Source organism: Equus asinus, unplaced genomic scaffold (assembly GCF_041296235.1).
Source record: "Equus asinus isolate D_3611 breed Donkey unplaced genomic scaffold, EquAss-T2T_v2 contig_193, whole genome shotgun sequence".
NCBI classification, from domain to species: domain Eukaryota; kingdom Metazoa; phylum Chordata; class Mammalia; order Perissodactyla; family Equidae; genus Equus; species Equus asinus.
This window is the reverse complement of record NW_027224842.1, coordinates 1,213,217-1,230,217: the sequence shown is the minus strand read 5'-3', so window position 1 is coordinate 1,230,217 and position 17,001 is coordinate 1,213,217. Positions and strand designations below refer to the sequence as shown.

The 17,001-nt window shown below is 41.8% G+C and overlaps 1 long non-coding RNA gene and 1 pseudogene across 1 annotated transcript in view; one reads left to right on the top strand and one right to left on the bottom strand.

Annotated features, from left to right (window-relative positions):
• The first annotated feature begins 9,860 nt into the window (after positions 1 to 9,860).
• The window catches only part of LOC139043195 (uncharacterized), a 54,638-nt gene continuing 47,497 nt past the window's right edge, over positions 9,861 to 17,001 (top strand). The window contains exon 1 of the long non-coding RNA XR_011500261.1: positions 9,861 to 10,048. This is a non-coding gene — a long non-coding RNA (uncharacterized lncRNA). The remainder of the gene's footprint in view (positions 10,049 to 17,001) is intronic.
• LOC139043187 (centromere-associated protein E-like) overlaps positions 16,472 to 17,001 on the bottom strand; it is an 84,464-nt pseudogene continuing 83,934 nt past the window's right edge.

Genomic DNA, 17,001 nt, shown 5'->3' with positions numbered 1-17,001 from the left:
AAATTTTATGCTACGTATATTTTTACCACAATAAAAAAGATGGAAAAAATAACTACGTAAACTACATTTTTAAGTGAAAATACTGATTCTCAAATTTAATCAAAACTATTTCTAACTATGTGAACATTATACACGCACATGTCCAAGGAATTTTAAAGCACCACGGGAGCTGGAGCAAAACACCGCTGGAGGACAGCAGCTCTCTCCGGGGGCAATTTTGCCCCCAGGGTACATGTGACAATGTCTGGAGACTATTTTGGAGATCACAACAGCGGATGGGGTCATCACTGGCATATAGTGGGGAAGGGGCGAAGGATACTGCTAAACATCTTACGACGCACCCAAGAGTGCCCCCACGACAAACAATCATCTGGCCCAATACATCAACAGTGATCCTGCTGAGAAATCCTGCTTTAACAAGATTTTTGGAGAGTTCTCTTTTATTTAATGTGTCTATATTGTTTTTAACGACTGCAGGGTAAATAAAAATTCATTAAAGGCTCAGCAGTTGGGTCTCTTTTTCTTTCCCCTACAAATCTCCCCCACAATCCGTATTTTTTATTCTAGAGAAAGGTCGGGAACCAAAGGTCAAAAATGGGAAAAGCAGCAAATTGTTACACATGGGTTATTTTTCTGCAAACTGTTCTTAAACAAATTACAAGAAATAGAACAAATCTGGAATTGGCAGGCTTTTAACACAATTTCCATAGACCTATCCATATGTTGGCTTTGTATTATTTTCTATTATATTTTTTCTATGATTTTTCTTATTAAGATTATGATAGATTACAACCTTGTGAGATTTCAGTTGTACATTATCGTTAGTAATGATGTGAGTACACCACTTCACCCTGTGTGCCCTCCCCCCACCCCCCCTTTTCCCTGGTAACCACCGATCAGTTTTCCTTGTCTATATGTTAACTTCCACCTATAAGTGGGGTCATATAGAGTTCGTCTTTCTCTGTCTGGCTTATTTTGCTTACCATAATACCCTCAAGGTCCATCCATGTTGATGCGAATGGAACAATTTGGTCCTTTTTTATGGCTGAGTAGTATTCCATTGTGTATATATACCATATCTTCTTTATCCAGTCGTCAGTTTCTGGGCATTTAGGTTGGTTCCATGTCTTGGCTATTGTAAATAATGCTGCGATGAACATAGGGGTGCATGGGATTCTTAGGATTGCTGATCCAAAACCACAAAAAGTGACAAATGTTGGAGAGGTTGTGGAGAAAAGGGAACCCTCATACACTGTTGGTGAGAATGCAAACTAGTGCAGCCACTATGGAAAACAGTATGGAGATTTCTCAAAAAGTTAAAAATAGAAATACCCTATGACCCAGCTATGCCACTACTGGGTATCTATCCTAAGAACCTGAAATCAGCAATCCCAAGAATCCCATGCACCCCTATTTTCTATTATATTTTATGACTCCACATTCTCATTTGTTTCATCATAGCAATTTATTTTCAAATTTGAGACCTATTACTGTTTTACACCATCGTTTCTCCACGATAAAATAACTTTTAAAAATGTTGTTCTTCAAATGCATCTTTGTAAATGCCAGTAAGCGTAAAATAAATGAAATCAATCACCACATTTTTTAAAAGTCATAGTAATAAATTAATGCTAAAACTAGTAAGTGAAAGTTTATTAAGGAATAAGATATTTACACAGTCTCAGTATCTCCCCACAAATTATTTAGTGGTTAAAAATGGGGAATAATTAACTTTACATAGAAAAATCTGGTGGATACCACTTTAACCAAGCGATCGAAATTATCATCACTAGTCTTGGGATCAATTGACATCATGTGTCTCCTATCAAGATGCACTAAAAAGAACACAGTATCACTTCTGTTGTATTTCTACCAAAAATGCATAACCTTAATCTAATCATAAGGAGGTATCACACAGACCCAAACTGAGGGACCTTATAAAAACATAACTGGCCTGTGCTCCTCAAAAATATCAAAGTTAAGAAAGACAATGAGAGGCAGAAGAACTGTTCCAAATTAAAAGACATCAGGGCAAGTGGAAACTCTGAATATGGATTTTGCATTAGATAAGAGTATTATACATATTTAAAGTTTCTGATTTGTTATTTGCATAAAAGAATATTCTTGTCCTTCCAAAATACTGAAGAATTCAGGGGAAAGGGAGCATGATGTCTGCAACTCACTCTCAAATGGTTCAGAAAAAAAATGAATATAAGAAGAGAAAATGCAACTAATTAAGTAGTTGGGACAAAATGTTAACAATGGAACTCTAGATAAAGGGTAAACAGGAGTTCTTTGTACTAGTCTTGTAATGCTTACGTAAGTGTGAAATAATATCACAATAAAAGTCACCAGGTTCCATGATGAACAAAACTGGAAGAGTAATTAAACAATGGGGAAAAATTATCATTAAAAACGATTTCTATTCCACTTCCTTTTCATTTTTATTTTCATTTATTGACTTAGACCATTGTCCCTTCCCTAACCAAGACTTTTAACAATTCAAACATAGTATCACTTGGTACATTAGGTAAGTAAGTGTCTCAACAACTTAAGGTAAAAAATTCGTTATTTGAAAACAAGATCCTTCTTTTAAAAGAAGGCGGCAAGTGTCTGGAGCCCCCAAACATAAGAAGCTCTATACCAAATGCACAGGAAATATCAACGCCATTATAAACAACTGAGGACACTTGCCCCAGTGGACTCTGATTTCAAGAGCAGCAGTGCCCTCAGGTGGCAAGAACTTATCATTCTCAAGGGAAATCAAAGTTGCAGGGAAAACAAGTATCTCACCATCTCAGGGCAGCAAAGTAATATCGCTACTGTACAGTTCTGACATACTGAGTAAACAAAGCAGAACAAAATAAAACCCTCAAAATAGCCTTTGCTATTTTCCAAGTCACATTTCCTCAAGGAAGCTTTATAACAATGGGGTCCTAATTGATTTCACTGTCCCCTGGACCAAAATTATGTAATTACTTATAAAATATTGTCAGTTGTGATTCCCATGTACCACTGTACTTCCAGTTCAATCAAATGACAGCAAGAACCACATGCTATATTTCTATATCCCTTACTTTGCTGAAAATTTAATAGATGCTCAAAAAATAATTTTGCTAGTTGATTTTTTCATGGTTCTGAATATATTCTTCTATGAAAGATGAGCAGATTATTTATAAAATAGATAATCATAAATTGTTGCTTTAATTTCCATACATTGTAACACATGATAAACTATGAATAGACAGACTTTTTTCATACTGAAACATGATTAGGAAGAATCATAAAAATACATAAGAAGGCTCTAGGATTTTTCTATCAATGCCACAGTATAAACGTTAACACCACACAAGAAAAGTGGAACATCAGACTCTATCTACTTAGTCCTGCGTAAGCCTCAACTGTCCTCATCTCTACTGTCATGCCTGAAAAGGGAGAGTGAGCACAAGCACTAGCTGCTCCACATGGGGCTGCTCCAGCTCCAGTCTCTCATCCTTCAAGCATGGTTCAGCAAGTTTGGTACTACTCTATCAAGTTCAATTAAGCCATTCTCTTTGTGCTGTATATAAAGCAACAGAGTGAAACTTCTTTTGCTGGGATTAATTGTCCTAATAAGAAATGCTGCGCTTGGGAGGTAGAAAGAACTTGCCAGAATGTTGTGCCAACAAATGGGGAACATTCGCATTTCAATAAACTGAGTACTCAGTTTTTGGCAGATATACTTTGCCTTAAAGACACTCCTGGAAAACAGTTTTTAATTTTATTTTATAAGTCTTAGTGGAACATCAGTGACAAGTCCACTGGTGTGAGCCTGTCCCCAGCCTTAGGTAGATCAACAGCGTTGGATTGGTAGCAGTTGTCTTGAGTATCCTTAAGTGCCTTTAGGCCCCAAGCACATGTCAACTTCTATGGCTGTTTTACTTGCTGAATCTTACTTGTAACAAAAATTCTGTCCAAAATCCAGCTTTATTTCCTAAGGAATATATTAGGGTTCACAAAGAATAATTTGGCCATATTATCAAATTTCTTTTAATAAAAGACATAGAAAACTTTCTGTGAGGAGAATGAAATTAAAAAGTTATGAATTACCCAGCAACATTAAAGAGAATGTCAACTCTCTCAATTTCATTGGCAAACTCATCAATTTGTTTTTTTTTTTTGTGACATCCAGGACTCGAGTCTGAATACCTGAAACATAAAACAAGGGAAACTATTTACTTATACCCATAAAAAATGTTTAGTCTTGTAGATGTAGCTGCTTTGAAGTACAAAGATTACAGTATCTGTCCATTTTGCCTTCATAGGATTGTTGACCATTGGTAGGGTCTTAAGAATCTTAAGAATCTCATTAATAAAAATCTTAAAATCCTCCCCATCCTGAACTCCCAATAACACACCTCTCTTTCCCTCCCTTTCTCTTCACTCTCTAAATTGAATACTAAAGGCCTTTTCTGAGAAAAGACTTTACAGTGAAGTATGAATGATCTATATTAGATGCTTCTCAGTGAGCCAGCAGTAATAACAGAGCGCAGGCTTGCTCTTTCCCCAGAGGTGAGTCACTGCCCCAGGAACACTGAATCCTATCTGAGTGAGGGGTAGGGAAGGGCAGGGCAGTGAGACAGGAGACTGTTTCCATTTGTGCACTTTACCTTCATGTCAATTCCATTATTTATTGGAAACAACTTTGTCAGTCAAGGGTATAATCACTTATTTCTGCACTAAATTGCAAGGAGAAGAAATGAGGGGCCAGGAGAAGGGATGAAACACTTGAAAGCTAGACATGAGAGATCCAGCATTGGATCTCAGAGACACACTGTAATAGTTACTAAAAAACCCCAAACATTCTCTAATAAAAGAAAGTCACTATTTTAATGTTTTTAAAAAAAATATGGTTTATTATTCTTTTATAGATATAGAAAGAAAAGATTATAAACATAGAAAAGGAGAGAAAGGGGAGAAAGTTTTGGGAGGACTTTCTTCCCTTAGTACTTTTTCAATACTTTTTCAGTACAACAGCGTTTTTCTGACTTGGAGTTAAAATTCCCTATTATTAAAATTAAATAATTTTCCAATAATAAATAAACAATCCAATAATTAAAATAGCATAGTCTAATTCCGTTCATGAATTCAATGTGCTAATTTGCATTTGATTATATAACCTGTTCTATTTTGCTGGAAGAATTAACTTTCAAATGAGCTGTCTGTTCTGATTTCTTTCAGAGGAACTCTAGTTGAAGTCCTTTGATGCTGGAGTTGAGTTCAGTGTGGTGCAGTAAGGGGTGATACACAGCGAAATAATTTGCATAATCTCTTAGGGTTTCTGATCATATGTGACTTTAGGGCTGAGCTGTCTCCAATATGGTAGCCACCAGGCACATGTGGCTACTAAGCACTTGAAATGCAGCTAGTCAGAACTGAAATGCGCTGTAAGTGTACAACACACGTGAATTTAAAAGATTTAGTATGAAAAAAGAATGTAAAATATTCCATAAATTTTTTTTATATTGAGTATGTTAAAATGGTATTTTAGATATATTTAGTTAAATAAAATACATTACTAAAATTAATTTTCATCTGTTTCTTTTTACTTTTTAAATGTAGCCACAGGAAATTTAAATCACACACGTGGTTCACATCATTTTCCTACTGGACAGCACTGTGCTGAGTAGGGCACAGAAGTGAAAGTTGTCATTAAAAGTTAACGCAACAACTGTTAAATTTCACATACAACTTTGTAATTAGGTACTGAATCCTTCAACATGCTGGATAAAAAAAATTTTAAGTATACAACTTTTATATATTTAAGTATACAGATTTTTGTCTGTAGGTTCACAGAATATAGATTTGATATCAAAGAATCAGGCTCTAAGAAGAAGGCCGGTGGAGCTGACCAGCCAAGTAATTTTCTTTCAGCAGACGAGTACTGTTTTTTATAATACCTTATGGACTCTGAATCCCAAGTTCAAGCTGCTGAGTTGCTTACCCGGGTACTTTTCCAGTTCTTGAAGTTTGGACTCATTGATATCTGTGGCTATGACTTGGGCACCTTCTCTTGCAAAAGCCTGGAAGACAACACACAAATGAATCCTTTGTTTACTTGGTTAAGCTGCTCTCATGAATAGAAAATCCTTTAGCCTTTTCTCCCTTTATCTTATTTTCATTGTTTTCCTTATACATGGGTGGAATTTCAAACTATCTAGTCTCACTTAGCACTTCCCATTGTTATTTTTATCATTAATTAGTACAACATGACATACATTGTGCTTGTCATCTGACTTTGTCCCTTTTAGTAACATCAAATACAATCGTGTTTTTAAAAAACTAGGATTCTGTTATTAACACCTCTCAAAATACTACTATTCTGTGATTTGACAGCCTTTATTCCATTTCTGAGCAGGTGACTAAACCCCAAATAATGAGAAAAATGGGTTATTTCAACACTTTTCCTCCTAAGAGTATACTAGTGTTTTCACAAATATCAAACTAATCCTACCGTTACAGTTAAGCTGCATTATTAGCTCAAGTGAGGACTATAATGTGCAAGAAGCTGCTATAAATTACAAGGTAAAGGTAACCTGATAGTCTTAGAACTCTGGAGTCCTATGTCTGAACTGAGGTGATTTCAGAGGGCTATGTACTCCTTTAGGCCCGCTGTAACAAATTTATTACAGTGCAGAGAAACTGAGGCAAAGAAATAAGTTCTCAGCGTCAAAAGTTATGAGACATCACATAATAAATATGTGAGGTAAGCCTTGCTTCATCTGCCTGGGATCAAGAGTAGCAACTTTTATTTTTGTAACTTAAGACAACAGAAGCACAAAAGCCAATAAAAAAAAGAAGTAGAGCAGAATTAAACAGCCATGGGATCTGTCCACGTGATTCAACACCTCCAAAGGCAGGAAGCAAACAGAGATAGTAACTTACTATGGCAGTGGCCCGGCCGATCCCCTGAGCAGCAGCTGTCAGGACGATGACCTTCCCATCAAGTCGACCCATAACGGAACCTGCGGTTTAATCTACAGACACGTGTATTTAATGGCATGCACTGTAGACATGGTCCTATGCAGTAACATCTAGAATGAATGGTTCAATGTACTCCTTTAAGAACCTGAAGATGGCACCTCAGCACAAATATTCCCACCATGAGAATTCTCCAAGAGCGCCCACTCTAGATACCTAGCTTTGTACATCAAAACCATTTGGCACAGCCCACTCAACTGATACTCAGTAAGAGACAGACATTGGACTTGACCCACCTTTCGGTTTTTTGAGAACCCAATGCTGATCCAGAAGGGGTGGAGTCCTCCCCTCCCCATCCTCCCCGCTGTGCCCGCACGCACTTCTATGCCACTGGGCATGTCCTTCCTGCTTTCTGTCCTGTAAACTTCCGTTGGGTTTGCACCATCAATCATTTCTAGTTTGTTTATTTATATTCTTATTTTTGCAGGGGAAGATTCGCCCTAAGCTAACATTGAACCAGGAGGCTGAAGTGGAGTGCACCAAACTTTAACCACTAAGCCATCAGGGCTGGCTCTCATCTGTGGTTTTTCCTTGTCCCTTGGAAAGATTTCACCATCGGCCTCAGAAAGTCACTGAACAAAAGAACCGGAAAATCAAATCATGTCCAATACCCCCATTTTACAGATGAGGAAACTGATGTGGCCTGGTCCAGGTGAGAGAGACAGACGAAACGCAGGCCTCCCCATAACGCTGCCGATCCTCTTCTCAAGCTTAAGCCGGCGGGAGTTAACGCTTTAACAGCCACAGTCAGTCACTTCTGACAGGCAGGACTGAGACACAGTGACCGGGGGAAAGGTGGCGTGCATCAGGTCTGATCAGTGCCGACTGCAGGGCGCGCGGAACGGCTAGTGCTGAGGTCGGGGTGGCGAGGAGTCAAACGATGATCAAATGAGGTGGTCTTCAAGGAGCCAGGCTCTCTCCCCCATCCTGCTGTTCTCAACGTGTGCCTCTGACCTCGCGCCAAGTCACAACATGGCTGCTATGTCCCAAGGCACCATATCCGCATCCGCGTCAAAAAACACCAAGGGAAGGAGCAAAAGCCAAAGGTCTTTCTACCCAAGAAGGAAGGCCTGCTCAGAACCCCGGCCCACGTTTCACCCGCCAGCCCTAGCAGCCGCGGGGGCCGGCGTGTGGGGGCGCCGTCTTCCCCCCTCAGGATGGGAAAGGCAGGGAAGCGAGCTGGGAGGGCGTTGAGCGAACGCACTCAAGCAGCACGCGCGCACACACACCGCGCCCGAGAAGGCGCAGGCGGCTTCTCCAGCCTGGGCCCCGAAGCCCTTTCCTCCCGAGCCCCACTCCGTCCTCCTCAGCCACGCGCGGCTCCGCCCGCCGGGGGCGCTCACGCGGGCAGGCATCAGGCAAGCGGGGGCGGGAGGGCCGGGGGCGGGGGGGGGCGTCAGGAAGGCGTCGGCGGACGCGCCGGGGGGGGGTGTCAGGCAGGCGGGGGCGGGCGCGCCAGGGGGGCGGGGCGGGGGGCGTCAGGCAGGCGGGGGCGGGCGCGCCGGGGGAGGCGGGGCGCGGGGCGAAGGCCCGAGGTGCAGCTGGGTCCCGCGCGCTCCTTCCCGCGTCCCAGCCGGCGTCGCACCCGGGCCTCCCACCAGCCGGCCCAGCGGGCCTCGTGTCGCCCGGACGCCTGCCGTCCAGCCCTCGGCCGCCCGGGGCCCGCGGCGTCCACGCGCGGACAGGCGGCGGGCGTTCCAGGGGGTGCCCCGCCGTCCCCGCCCCTGCCCGGGCGCTCGCTCCCTCTGCTCCCAGCGCTGCCCCGAGCTGCCGGCGCCCGACTCCGGGACCAGCTCGCCGCTGCCAGAGGCGCTCCGACCGCGGCCGCCCTCGCCAGCCACCAAGAAGCCCAGCCACTCTGAGGCAACGAAATTTTCACTGGTTTTCCCCCTTCTTACACGAGAGGTTCATACTCACTTTAAACTTGGGGAGAGTTGAGATATTTTCAGTATGTACTTTAGGAATGAGAGACTCCAGGAACCTTTACCCACCCCCAGTCCTGAGCGTGCGGATCAAACGCTGTGACTTGAGACCGTGCGCCCCGCGGCTCTGGGCGCCGGGCTCCGGGCGGCCTCCCCGCCTTTCTGGGCCCGGAGTTTGGAGCCGAAGGTTTACTGTTAGGTCAACTGCACTGCCACGCTAAAACAGAGTTTTTGGGAAAATGAGTTGCAAACATAGACTGAAATGGTAAAATCCAATATGAAAAGCAAACTTGATGGCTTTCTTACTGTAAACACTGGAATCAAAGTGTTAATTTTTCATTATCAGAGACAGAGCATTTTCAGGAATTCTGTCTTCGTGAGCCCGGAAGAAAAATGTTCACTTAAAACACTGAAAAATCCTCTCTTCTTTGGTTATTTTGAAAAACTTAAGATACCAGACTTCCAAATGCATCCTTATCCTGATCTAACTGCTAAGATTTCCTGAAATAAGTAACGTGCAGAGCAAAGCAACATCTAAAAATTAAACATCTCCTTTTCCCAGTCCATTTAAAGTTTCATTGAAAAAATACCAGGAAATCTTACTTTAGAGTAGCAGCAGGTGGATGGCGTCCTCCAGGTCACTGCGCGAGCGGCAAACGGAGACCGACCTTCGTGCAGACAAGTCAGGCGCTTAATGATGAATGCTGGGATGTGTAGTTCAGGTTTCTTCCGAGTTTGCTGGTTCTGTTTCCTTGAGTTTTTAAGGATTCGCACATTGGTATACTCAATGTGTGTACGTGCTGCCGTCTAGTGGAGCTCAGGTCGAACTGCTAACTCCGAGTAAACGGTGAAAAGCGGAAAAAGCCCCCGCAGCATGCTCAGGACTGGAAACCACTCCCTTGGCTTTGACCCCTCTCAGTCCCTGTCGTTTGTGTCTACTACGTGCCGTTCTGCGGTGTTCAAGATGGAATGAGGCAGAAGTCGCACGTGGAAGACGGCAGAGCCGCGAAACAGAAGGAGCCCAGGTCACTGAAGATACTAGAGCCTTCTCTCCTGGCCCTTGACATGATTGCTGAGAGGGCAGCACACGTTCTCTCGCGTTGAAGGTATGGTTGTGGTTCTCTTGTGACGTCTCTTCTAACACTAATACACGCTTAGTGGCGGAATGCAGGCGTCCTGACTGCACTGGCGGTGGCGTCAGGGAGCAGGTTGAGCCTCAGTGGGAGTGTGGAGGCTTCAAGGAAAGAACATGCTGGGTAAGAGCAAAAAGCCAAGTCTGGCTGAAGAGAACAGATACACAAGAAGGAAAAGAAAGGACTGGGTCACGTGAGCCCTCTACACTAGGCTTCGTAACTCCAACTTTCTCAGGCAGGTAACTGAGCAGAGTGAGTGTGTAGGTTGTTTGTGCACGTGCTGTTTAAGTGGCTTCACTCAGCACCCACCCAACTCACTTTCACCTGCCTCCTACACTGTAAGGGTGATAAATAAATGACAAGCAGTAGGCTATATTGGAGGATATGAGGAAGCCATTTGGTTTGAAACTAATTTGACCTGACCTTGTTTTTCCAGAAAGGTCTGTTGAGCATGCATTGTACATCTGCTTTAAACGCTTACAATGTACCAAAGATAAGAACAATGCCCTTAAAGATAAGGAGGTAGCTTCCTCCCACATCGGCATCTCCTTTAATATGCATCTCTCCCTAAACTAAGGATTAATTATGGACCTGCTGTGCTCACCGTGTGACCACCCACCTTGTGACCACTGACCTCTGACCTGCTGGGCCAGCAAAGCATCTTGCGATAATTGTAAAAGGGATATTCCTGCCATATATGATGGATGCTCTTTGTTCCAAGACTGTGTATAACCACTCGGTACACCCCACTTCTTTGGTGCCCTTCCTTCCTTGGGGGAGGAAGGCCCCAGGCTAGTCCTCAGACCTGACTCATAATAAATTCACCCCAATTTTGATTTATAGATTGATGTGGATTATTTGTGTCAAGGGGCTGAAAACAAAACTCTCAAATTGCCAGCTTCCTTTGCTGCTAGGGTTGGCCAATGAAATGTGGGCTGGAGTTTCTGAGGAGGCCTTTCTTCTTGGATAGAAAGGCCTTTGGCTTTTGCTCCTTCCTTTTTTGGGGGGGGCGGTCCTGGAACGTGGATATGATGCCTTGGGACCTAGCAGCCATTTTGTGACTTGGTCTGAGGTCAGAGGCACACACTAAGGACAATAGGGAAGAAAAGGAACCTAGTTCCTTGAAGACAGGCTTAAGACAAAATCCCTAAACTAACTCCTCTGGACTTCTTATGTGAGAAAAATAAACTTTAGTCACTTTTCAGGTTTTTCGTTCTTGGAGCTAAGTGTATCCGTAACAGTCACAGTGGTTAAGAACAGACTGTGGAGTCAGAAAGATGCAGGTAAGTCCCACATCTTTCCCTCACCAGCTAAGTGAGTAAGTTACACAGCTGACCAAACCTGTTTCACGTCTGTAAAATGAAGGTAGGCATAGCACCTACCTCAGGGATGTTGTGAGGAGGAAGGACTTGGCATGTACAATATTTGTTACATTTGTACTTAAAAATGTGAATGATTATTAGAAATTCAATTATAATGGATGGTAAAAATTACCCTTAAAGATTTTTTAAAACCCTGCCCTAGTTTCTGCTTGTGTTCACATAAGGTCTTTGGTAAAACTGTCTCTCATTGCCCCACTGTAGCTTCTAACACTGGGTCTAATGACTGTAATCACACGCAGCTGTGCTCCTTGTGTTCCTAACAACATCTTTCCTTTCTTTTTTTTATGCTTTTTTTTTGGTGAGGAAGACTGGCCCTGAGTTAACATGTTACCAATCTTCCTCTTTTTTTTTTTTCTCCCCAAAGCTCCAGTACATAGGTGTATATCTTAGTTGTAGGTCATTCTAGCTCTTCTATGTGAGACACTGCTACAGCATGGCTTGATGAGCGGTGGTAGGTCCACGCTCAGGATCTGAACCAGTGAACCCCACGCCACCAAAGCAGAACATGCGAACTTAACCACTTGGCCATGGGGCCAGCGCCAATACCTTTCCTTTGACTTTTGAGGATTTTGGAATAGACTTTTTATGAATATGAGAGTTCCCTAATCAAGGCCAACTCAGGTACCTCTTTCTCGATGCAGCTGTCTTCAGCCTCCCTTTATTCACAGATCTTCAACAATTATGCTTACTCTACGACCGCCTAAGTCACATGGTATTGCAGATATTTGCTTACCCCTCTGTATAGTCAGTGGACTAAATTTGTTTAAGGTTAGGGACCATATCTTTTTCACCCTTACATTGTGATCAGCTCATATTAAAAGTATGAGTTATTTGTTTTCCAGCTACAACATGAGTCCCACAAAGGCAGTGCCTTTCGGTGCCTAGACCAGTGATCAGCACACAGTAGAAGGTAGTTAAATATTTGAGTATGAATGGCAGGCTCTCAATAAGTTTCCTGAACATGATTCTGCTAGGCTCTCAAGAAAATGTTTCCTATGAACAATACTGTATTTTGTCTTCTCTGGTCCTGACTTGACTTTTCAGATTTTAGTGTTGTCTGACCATCTTATTGCTTTTTAACATTCTCGCAAGTTTCCATTGCTAACTTTCATCATTGTTCCTTCACAATCTTTCATCATGACACTGAAACTCAGGTCATAAGAGTTAAGCAACATTCTGAGGGAGACATCAGCAAGACGGAGGAATACAAAGTCCCGGCTCTTTTTCCCTGACAGAGACACTGTCGTAACAGCAATACATGGACCAAAGTATCTTTGTGAGAACTTCAGAAGCCAGGTAAGAAGTTGCAGTCCCCTGGGTAAGGGCAAAGCTAACAACTTCCACCCTGAAACTAGGCAGAAGAGCCCTTTCATTTTCCCTGCGACCACCTCTCCCCCAAGCCAGCACAGCTCACCCCTGCTTACAGCTCCTCCATCGTGAGGAGCAGGGGAAAGAAAAGAGAGGAAAATTCAGTCACAGTTCCGTCTTTTTGGAGAGCTGCCTGAAGGACTGGTTTCTGTCTCACTTGACCCGAACTGCTGATGGAACTGGCATGGTCTGGCACCAGACAGAGCCTAGCGTGGCTCAGCACCATCAGGAGTAGGTGCCCAACTCGAAGCTTCATCCTCGGGAGGGAGGGAGGGAGGAGAGCAGAGCGTGTGTCTTATGTGCCAGCGTTTTGGAGGGCTGCCATTGGGACTGGTTTCTATCTCACCTGATTTGGGGTGCTGATGGGAGCTGACGTAATTTGGATGCCTGGGGGCCAATGAGAACAAAGGAGAGTGGGGTGGCTTCCTGCTGCAGCACCAAAGAAGCTGCAGTACTACAGACAGATATTAGAGGGAGCAAGAGATTATGAGCTCCTGAAAAAGAAACTGGCAAACCTCTCTAATTGGCAAATCACATACACAAGCCTAGAGAGTCACATCTGCCCAAAAGCTTTCAGAGGGCCCACAGTCTATAACTGGGCTGACTGATGAAGGTCTTCCCCTGTATGAAGCAGCCCACAAAGACTGGAAGAGGTGGCTATTTTTCAAATGCATAAAAGTCAGCAAAAAAATCAAAAGGCACACAAAGAAACAGAGAAACACGATGCAATCAAAGAAACAAACTAAATCTCCAGAAACCCACTCCAAAGAAATGGTGACCTATGAACAAATACCTGACAAACACTTGAAAATAATAGTTTTAAGGAAGCTCAATGATCTACAAGAGAACACCAATAGACAGCTAAATGAAATCAGGAAAATGATGCACAAACAAAATGAGAATATTAAAGAGATGGAAACTATAAAAAAGGACCAAACAGAAATTCTGGAGCTGAAGAATACAAATAACTAAAATGAAAAATTCACAGAGGGGTTCAATAGCAGACTTGATCAAGCAGAAGAATCAATAAGTTGAAACCAGGTCATATGAAATTACTCAGTTAGAGAAGAAAAAAGAAAAAAGAATAAAGAAAAGTGAAGAGAGCCTAAGGTACTTATGGGACATCAGCAAGTGGACCAATATATGCATCATGGAACTTCCAGAAGGAAAGAGAAAGGGACAAAAGATTTATTTGAGGAAATAATGGCCAAAAACTTCCCAAATCTGAGGAATGAAAGATATCCAAATTCAAGAGTTAAGCAACATTCTACTAGACTAGATATCTGAAGACTGATCTTATATATATATATAATTTCTATTGAGTTCATAAGAGTTGACATCATTGTGAAATTTCAGTTGTACATTGTTTCTTGTCTGTCACCACGTAAGTGTTCTCCTTCACCCCCTATGCCCACCCCTCACCCCCCTTCCCCTGGTAACCACTGAACTGTTTTCTTTGTCCATGTGTTTGTTTATATTCCACATGTGAGTGAAATCATCTGGTGTTTGTCTTTTTCAGTCTTACTTCCCTTAGCATAATTCCCTCCAGGTCCTTCCATGTTGTTGCAAATGGGATGGATCCGTCTTCTTTTAATGGCTGAGTAGTATTCCATTGTATATATACCGCATCATCTTTATCCAATCATTGGTCAATGGGCACTTGGGTTGCTTCCAGGTCTTGGCTATTGTGGATAGTGCTGCTATCAACACAGGGGTGCATATGTTCTTTGGATTATTGATTGCAAGTTGTTTAGGTAGATACCCAGTAATGGAATAACTGGATATGGTATTTCTATTTTTAGTTTTCTGAGGAACCTCCATCTTGTTTTCCATAGTGGCTATACCAGTTTGCAGTCCCACCAGCAGTGTATGAGGGTTCCCTTTTCTCCACACCCTCTCCAACTTTTGTTATTTTTAGTCTTAGTGATTATAGCCATTTAAACAGGTGTAAGGTGGTATCTTAGTGTAGTTTTGATTTGCATTTCCCTGATGATTAGTGATGTTGAACATCTTTTCATGTGTTTCTTGGCCATCTGTATATCTTCTTTGGAAAAATGTTCATATCCCCTGCTCATTTTTTGATTGTGCTGTCTTTTTGTTGTTCAGTTGTGTGAATTCCTTATATATTATGGAGATTAACTCCTTGTCAGATATATGATTTGCAAATATTTTCTCCCACTTGGTGGGCTGTCTTTTTGTTTTGATCCTAGTTTCTTTTGCCTTGCAGAAGCTCTTTAGTCTGATGAAGTCCCACTTATTTTTTTCTTCTGTTTCCCTTGTCTGAGAAGACCTGGTATTCAAAAAGATCCTTTTAAGTTTGATGTCAGTGAGTCTACTACCTATATTTTCTTCTAGGAGTTTTATGGTTTCAGGACTTATCTTCAAGTCTTTGATCCATTTTATTTTTGTGTATGGCATGAGATAATGGTGTACTTTCATTCTTTTGCATCTGGCTGTCCAGTTTTCCCAACACCATTTGTTGAAAATACTTTCCTTTCTCCATTGTATGTTCCCAGCTCCTTTGTCAAAGATTAGCTGTCCATAGATGTGTGGTTTTCCTTCTGGGCTTTCAGTTCTGTTCCACTGATCTGTGTGTCTGTTTTTGTACCAGTACCATGTCATTTTGATCACTATGGCTTTGTAGTACACTTTGAAGTCAGGGATGGTGGTACCTCCAGCTTTGTTCTTTTTTCTCAGGATTGCTTTAGCAATTTGGCGTCTTTGGTTGCCCCATACGAATTTTAGGATTCTCTGTTCTGTTTCCATGAAGAATGTCATTGGGATTCTGATTGGGATTGCATTACATCTGTAGATTGCTTTGGGTAGTATGGACATTTTAACCGTGTTTATTCTTCCAATCCATGTGCGTGGAATCTCTTTCCATCTCTTTATGTCATCATCTATTTTTAAGACTGATTATATTTTTAATGGCCTTAAAGTCGTTTTATTACCCAGGTGAACATACCTACTACTTTGCAATACTCTTATTCAGTGGAGGAGTGAACATCGTAGAGAATCAACCTGCAGCTCTGTAATCATGTCTGGTTTGGGTGCAGAGGAGAAACCAAACTCCCAAGGGACAGGCCTGAGGGACAGCGTTATAGGAAGGCACAGTTTCACTTCACCCTAGTGAACCTGTGACAGTGTGTTAAGGTAAGGGAAATAACCAATTCATAGACTTTAACAGTGATGGCTATGATACAATTAATAATCTCTCCCTTTGAATAAGTCTTCTTACCAAAGAGCCAAGAATGCCTTGAAATCACTAACTCTGTTCTAAACCTTATGCAACTTGCTGTTTTATATGGTTTTTCAAAGTCATATGATATAAAAGTACTATCAGATACTCTCTAAAACCACAGTTCTTAACCTCTTATAGAGTAACAGACCTCTCAGAGAGTATGTTATAAGAAAGTAGGGACCCTAGTATCCTAGAAAACTGAATCCACACACAAAAGATAAAATTTCAGAGGTTTTACAGATTGTGTGAAGCCCATCCATAGATGCTTTATGTGTTGCGGGGAGCCCAGGTTTAGGAATTTTGTTAATTAAATGATGCTTTAATTTATGTATTATCTAAGTCACATGTGGATTACGAGATTAATGAAAATGTATACATTTTATGTATACACGGAAAGACTGGAAATTTCCTTCAATAACTTTATTCTTCACAAAATATATAAATAAATAAAACAATTCAACTTCTAAAGTATTACCACATTCAGGAAGAAGGCAGTCTATCACCATTCTAAATGACTGGAATGCCTCAATTTCTAATGGCAAAGTGCAAACTGAATTGAAATTAAGTTGGACTGTGACATCATTGCCAGGGATAGAAAAATAAAGTAACAAATACAGTCATTTCTAAATAAGGAACACTAGGCCCCTAGAAAAGTGACAGCAGAGTTTACTGAGTCTTGCACTCGGGCACAGCTTGTCCTGAGGAGGCGTGCCAAGGGCCTGGCTGAGGATCCACACTCTCTGCTCCAGCAGTTTGTTCTTCTGAGAAAAAAATGGAAAGCAAAAGTCATCTTATTAAAAAACACGTTTGGTTGCAACACAACATACAGCTTATATACAGTTTACCTTACAGCTGAGGTAATGTTTTCAAATTGATAACCCATTATGTTCTCCTGCTGTTCTTTAACATCTTTCAACGGCTTCCTCTAGCATGCT